General features: G+C 50.7%; 1 protein-coding gene across 1 annotated transcript in view; it reads left to right on the top strand.

Moving 5' to 3' along the window:
* Positions 1-6,995, top strand: part of NSUN5 (NOP2/Sun RNA methyltransferase 5) — a 74,826-nt gene that overhangs the window by 34,650 nt on the left and 33,181 nt on the right. The gene's annotated exons all lie outside the window — the stretch shown is intronic.

The raw sequence follows: 6,995 nt of genomic DNA on the forward strand, positions 1-6,995 counted from the left end.
TCCCTCTGTTGTGGGGCAGCCCACCCTCAGAGGAATGGAGTGGACAAACCCCTCCCTTGGGGGCAATAGGGAGAGCACCATGGCCAAGCCTAGGGGTGGCAGTGGCTGTAGCTTCACTCAGCTGGGAGATGGGCACAATGAGTCCAAGGCCGTAACTAGACCTAAAGATCATCCCGGGTTCGTCTCTGCCTGAGCGCTGGATGCCCTGTGTGGCACTTAGATGAACAGGTTTGACCCCAGGACAATCCTGGGATAAACCTTAGGTCTAGCTACAGCCCAACTCTGACAGCTGCGCATGCTTGCTTGGAGGCTTCGCTGTATCAATCTAAAGGCTATTCCAACCCGTGCAAAGCCAGGGCCGCTTGCTAGTAAATAAATAAATAGTCAATGAGGACGCTCTGCTTTGAGTGGTGGTAGTGTGGGGAGGAGAGTCCTTCAGCCTGTGCAGGTCCTGGTCAGTGGAGAGAGGGAGGGTCCCCCTGCCTCAGGGCCTTTCCCACATGCACACCCACTCTGAAGCCTGGGCAGCAGGCAGGCAGGGCTGTTGCCACCTCAGCAGAACCACCTCAGAGTGACGTCTCTTCTTAAACGCTAGGTGAAGAGCCAATCTCAAAGACCCCTTTGTGTTTTGTTTTGCTTAACTTGCCTAAAAGTGCAGAGGGTGTTTTTCCCTCCCCTTTTCTTTTAACCAACTTTACCACCACCCTTTGAATAACTTGCCGTGGCTGAGGCTGAGCAGGAGGGAATTCACAGTGGAAAAACCGTCAGGTATGCTAAACCAAAATATTATTTACCATTTACTTGGTAATCCTGCTCTCTACCTTCTAAGGAAAGAAATATTGATTTAACCGAACTCAGCAGTTCTGGGGTTCTGCCAGTGCCACCTAAATATAGTCCATGAAAAAGAAACGGATCTTGTAAGGAACAGGGGAGGAGGGAGGAGGGAGGGAAACACACAGGCCAACTCCGTAAGGCTCAACTATATTCCTTGCAAAAGACCAAACCAGGTGCGAGAGGGTTTTCTTTCACCAGAGAAGAAGTGCGGCTATTTGGATGCACCTGATACTTTGTCCAAGGACAGGAATTTTCTGTCTCCCTCCAGCCTGGAACATTAGTGCAGTTGGGCAGGAAGGTGGGTGTAATTGCTTGCAGACAGCATGACCTTGGTTTGCCAAGATCCTGGCCTTCCACCGTTCTTGGCTTCCCCCCCCCACCTTCCCAAGTTTGAGCAAAGCGGCAGAACAAGTATTTGAAAACAACCCCGATCATGGAGAAAGAGCTGGATTCTGGAAAGGGTAAGGGTTAGGAACAGCGACACGTCCACATGAGATTTACTATGGCACAAGCTTCCAAGGACTAGCGCTATGCCAAAACAAATGTGTTAGTCTTTAAGGTGTCACAAGACTCTCTTGATTTTGCTGCAATAGACAAACACAGCTACTAGCCCTCTGGAAAAGGTCCAGGAGATGAGGAACAGCTCGCCTCGCTCCATTGTGGGCTGTTTACCCTAGAGCAAGCCTGTTCAGGTACTAAGTTCCAAATGGAGGTGGGATGTCAGGACAAGCGGCAAAGCAACCGGGACACGACAGGCAGGGCTGCGTGGTTGTTACGTGCGGGAGCGTGTGAAGTGGGGGGGAGATGGAGGCGGACTGGTTCTGAGCATTAGCTAGGAGAAGGGTGACTCAGGGAAAGAAAGGCTTCCTTGAGTCACAGGATCGAAATGCAAAGGCTGTGAGGGCAGGACCATTCCGCCCACCCAAAATCATCCTCGTAAGCAGGGAGAGTGGAGACTCAGTGAGCTGAACTACAAGGTGCGGGAGAGAGAAATCGCTTCCCATCTCGTAAGAATGTTAAGACCCAGGATAGAGCAGACCAAGGGCTTATCTAGTCCAGCGGTCCAAGTGGGTGGCCGTCGCGACATCTTGTGGCAGTGAATTCCATAGCTTCACTCTACGCTGTGTGAAGAAGCGCTTCCTTTTGTCTGGTTTAAATCTCCCACCGTTCAGCTTCACGGGATGATGACAGATTCTATTATGACGAACCGAGGGAAACCTTCTCCCTGCACTCTTCATCCACGCATGTCCCAAGCATTGTAACCTTTCCTGCACCTTTTCCAGCTCTACATTTTTAGGCTTGGTGACCAGAACTGTACTCAGTATTCCAAGTAGGGCATAAGGGGATTAGGATAGTGGCAGTTTTATTTTCGATTCCTTTCTTAATGATCCCCAACATGGAATTTGCCTTTGACACATTTGCCTTTTATCCTCAGAAAAGACACCTTGTGTAGGAAACATCCATTTCTGCAAGAGCCCCAGGGAAGGCCCTCTCTTCTCCTGGCATGGAGAGTTTGGAGGGTCTTTTATCTTGCGCATTTAACAAACTCCACCAGCAGACCTCCCTGTAATTTAGGACTTGCTGCATCCAACCGATGACAGTGGCAGCATGAAGTCAGGACTGAAGGGCTCAAGGTACTGCTGTTGTCAATGGGGGGTCATGGGTATAGAGGGTTTTTTTTCATAGCACCTCAGGCACAGTGCTGCCAAATCAATCCCGTTGTGGGATTATAGGAGCCGTGTGTCCAAGGCACAACGAAGAACTCCAGGGATCCCGGGCTGTGGAGCTGACCTATTGCCAGCACTGTGAATCACAAAACGCAGCTCAGGGTGACTCGTGCCACTCAACATTTCCTGAGTTAGCGGCTCTTTTTGCAAATACCTAGACATTAATAGCCTAGGAACCAACCGGTTACGGAGGCGATGGCTCACCAATGTTGAAGGTCTTCAAGCAAAGATTGGGCAGCCACTTGCTAGGGATGCTTAAAACCGGATTCCTGCACTGAGCAGGGGGTTGGACTCGATGGCCTCCATAGCCCTTACAGTTCTAGAATTCTGTAACTGAGCAGAAAACGGCCTGGAGGTGCCTTAAACCCTCTTACCAAACTACTCTTAATTCTAAGCTAGAGACGGTGCGTCACAAAGTGGATGCATTGCACCAGTCTCGAAAGAGCGCTAATCTTGCCTGCAGGTGGTAGATGCCACCAGCAACAGTAGCAAAAGCAAAGCAGCTGATGGCCACCACAGCCACGGCTCAGTGGCACCAATGAATGGCCAGCCTTGAGTCCTCCTAAGTTCATGGTCCAGCCCTTAATGCATTTCACAGGACTGAGAAGTGTGATAGTTGTAGCCACAGCGGGAAGGGAGCTTATATATTCAGCTCTTGAGTTTTTCAGCCAGGCTTAGCGGGAGGGCCACCATGTTTACATGCCTTTCAAATGAGAAAGAAAACAGCACAGTTGCAGGGCAGCATGGTTGCAGGGCCTTCTTCTGAGTGACCTTTTAGGAAGCAGCAGCCAGGGTTATACGTATCACATGCATCCGCAAAATTGGTTTAGCAACACATGACTGGAAACCGAAATCTCTCTGCTCTTTCTTCCCGTTTAAGGAAAACAAGGCTCTAGTCCTTATGGTTACAAAGACTACGTTTATTTGAGAACATGTGGGCAGCACACGGTGGCATCTCAGAAGTCACAGCAGGAGCTGAGCGGGTCTTCTGGTCGCAGGGAGCCCCTAACCGCATGGGTAAGACACCTGCAGCCCTCCAGAGATCGCCCCTGAGGATTAGCCATGCCGTCTGGGGCAGGTGGGAGTTGGATTTATAGAATTCTGAACACTCCCATTCCATTCTTGCAGCATTTATGTTTTCCTGGGTATTTCAATGGGTGGATCAGAAAGTACGGTTGACCCTTGCTTGTGAACTTGATGCAACGACCTGGGTTACATGAACACACGAAGCCATCTCATCCCGAGGCGGGCTAATAACCCGCCTAGCACGGTACTGTATACTCTGTTGGCAGAGGCCTTTCCAGTCACGCTCCCCAGGATTATTTTAACTGGGGAGTCGAACTTAGGACCTTCCAAAGGCAAAGCATGCGCTCTACAACAGAGCAGTGGTCCCCCTCCAAGCCCACAGATGCCCCCTTCTCCCTCTCTCGTTGAAAACTTTTGCTGGGAGAGAGAGCTGGAGGGCATTTGGTCTCCTCTAAGCCCTGCTGATGCAGGGGAAAACCTCCAACACCAACGAGGTGAGTAATTTTGGTGATGGACACAGGATTTCCTGAGGATGTGCATGATCAGCAGCAGTGGGGATGGAGAAAAGCTGTGCTTAGGGGCAGGGAGAGGATGAGATTGGGGGTGGTGGTGTGTGCTTAGGACAGCAACAGGCGGATCAGCCACCCACCATTGCCTTGCTGCTCCTCAAGAGAAGGGACCCCTCAGAGGAGGGGACAATGGAAGGGGCCGACGCTGGTGAAAAGGAATAAAGTGGCCCGTTCTGTGGAACTGCCTCCTCTGAATTCCCTGCTCAAAGAACACCTCATTCATCACTTTTAAACAGAAGTGCCTCGCTTGCCGTGTGGGACAAAAGGAGCACAATGGCTGGGGTTTGGAGCCAGGCAGCCAGCCGCAAACTGACACATCGGCCCACTGTTCCAGCTCACTGGGGAAGAAAGGAATTTCTGTATAAATCACTCCAACCATCAGGTTTCTCACTTCCTGTCCACGGGACTTCCCGGCTCCCAGAACACAGCAGCATGAAGGGACTTTTATACATTTTTTGGAAAAGTGGAAGAAAAAAAAGTTTAAAAAGAGTCTCTTTCAGCTAATAATGAAGTGAACAGTATATTAAGAAGGAAAACATTCAGCGTTAACCTTGGAGGGGAAAGACAGAAAACCTTTTCATAATGCCCTGGCCACAGAACAACAACTGCCAGTTGAATCAGCTCCATTTCCCAGTTATTGCCAACACAAACTCAGGGGCAGGCTTAGGAGAATGTTTGAACCAACATCTCCCCCTCTCCCAACCCCCAAAATAAAAATTAAAAAAAAAATACTCAGGAAGGCTGAAGGTGCCAGCTCTAAGCTTCACGGCACCACTTCAGCGGGCGCCAGAGAGCAAGCGGACTCCAGCCCGAGTTCCAGACATGGCAGTGGAATTATGGAGAGGAAGCTCCCCCCTCTCCTCCCCAACGGCTTCACTTCTTCGCTCGCCTTTGCTACCGGTCAGGCAGAATAAGAAACCCTTGCGGTGAAATGGCACCCAGGCCGTTCTGCTCACTGAAATGGATGAGCCATGGATGGTAGAGTATAGAACAACTTGGAAGAAACACACTTTCCTGGGGGCAAAGCGACAGCTCAGCGTTGTCAGCCCAGTAACGCTGATCTGGGGCGGGGAACAGGCTTTCAAGTGTGGAAACCGCTTCACGTGCCTACTTGTAATCCTGAAGGCTGCTGAGTAAAAAGTCAGCCAGTCTGCAGATGGAGGAACTGAGGCAGAACAGCTTGCCTGAGGATATTACGCAGGTCTGTCAAGGCCTCTTCGCCATGATGGCTGAATGAAGCATTCACAGGCCACCTACCTCCGTCTATCCATTGCTGGGGTGGAGCCCATGGAAGAGAACCTTTTGCCTTTACAACCTGCCTGTGGGATTCTCAGATTCATCTGTCGGAGAAGCAGGGATACTGGACTAGGTGGACATTTGATCTGATCTCACTTCAGGGCTCCTCTTCGGTTCTCTCTCACTTTAACCCACCCGGCCACATTTCCTCAACAGGGCGTCCCCACAGCAGGACAGGAAGCAACCAGTCCTTTGCCTCTGTTTCAAGGGGAGAACTGCACTCGTCTGTCTCTGCTCACTCAAGCTTGCTACGCTGCTTAAGGGGACAGACAGACGCCACTCACTACACCTCCTGAAGTCATCCGATGTGGCTAACAGGGAGGGCGTCAAGAAACATGCACCGTCAGGATGGTGCCATGGGAAATGGTGTGTCACGCTGCAGAATTTCGGGAAAAGGAGTTTTCATTTTAAAGAACAAGGTTCTAGTTCTCAAGAAACTATGGAGAAAACCGCAAAGTATCATACTGCATAGTCCACTCAACACAAAATAATTCCAGTAGCCTAAAATGGCAATTCTCCACACTACCGTGGTTGCCCTCACACCCTCTATGATCTTTCTATCAACCTCCCCCCCCCCCAAAAAAAAATCCTTTCCCAACATCTCCTTCCCCAATCTCTGGCAGTGTTCAGAATTCTATAAACACAAAAGCAGTTCCTTAAAAACAAATTGTGCATTAAATAATCAAGCTAAACTAGGTCAATTAAGGCAGGTGTACTCAAATAATGGGAGTCTTTGACCAATATGTCCTGGGGAAGACAGAGGCTGGAAGTGAGTGTTCAGAGGCTGACTTAAGAGGGAAGCAGGTGATTCATGAGGGAAAAGCAGAGCGGGTGGGAGGAGGAGGAGGAGGAGGGCCACCAAGGCGAGTTTTCAAAGGTTCTGCTGCCACCTGCTGCCTTCCGCGGTTCCCCACAGCCGCCTTCATCCGGTGGATGCCTGTATCTCTTGGAAGGGATCATCTGCACCAGCCTCTGGCAACCAGGTGCCCTCCTGTGTTGGACTACAACTCCCACAATTCCCAGACAGCGGTGGGGCACCCATTCTGCATGGGGAAGGTCCCTGGTTCAAACTCCAAATTCATCTGCAGGAAGGGCCAGGAAAGAATCCCGCCTGAACCGCTGGGCTGACTCCGTATAAGGCAACTCCCTACGCTTCTATTACTGGCCCGATCCACCGGAGTGCATCAGCTTGAAGAACATTTGGAATTACCAACACGCAGGCAGCGACTCCTGAGTTGGCCTCCCTACCAAGCAGGGCAATGCCTCCCAGCTTCCACGCCCTGCCTCAAGGGACGCTCAGCCTTGGCAGAATGAACGGACACCAAGGCTGCTGACGTTATTTATTCATTTTTATAGAACCACAAACACAACTTTTCCAGGAACATCCTCGGATCAACATAACACGTCGTGGGTCTCCTCCATGTGCCCTCCTGAGAGGCAGCTCAAGTCCTGAGCAGGGCAGGCAGTTCAGGAAAACAAGTCTGTCTCCAAATAAAGGACCCATATCTGGTGAAAGAGTCCCCGTCACAACAAGGAGGGAGTC

Source organism: Elgaria multicarinata, chromosome 22 (assembly GCF_023053635.1).
Source record: "Elgaria multicarinata webbii isolate HBS135686 ecotype San Diego chromosome 22, rElgMul1.1.pri, whole genome shotgun sequence".
In the NCBI taxonomy this organism is placed as follows: domain Eukaryota; kingdom Metazoa; phylum Chordata; class Lepidosauria; order Squamata; family Anguidae; genus Elgaria; species Elgaria multicarinata.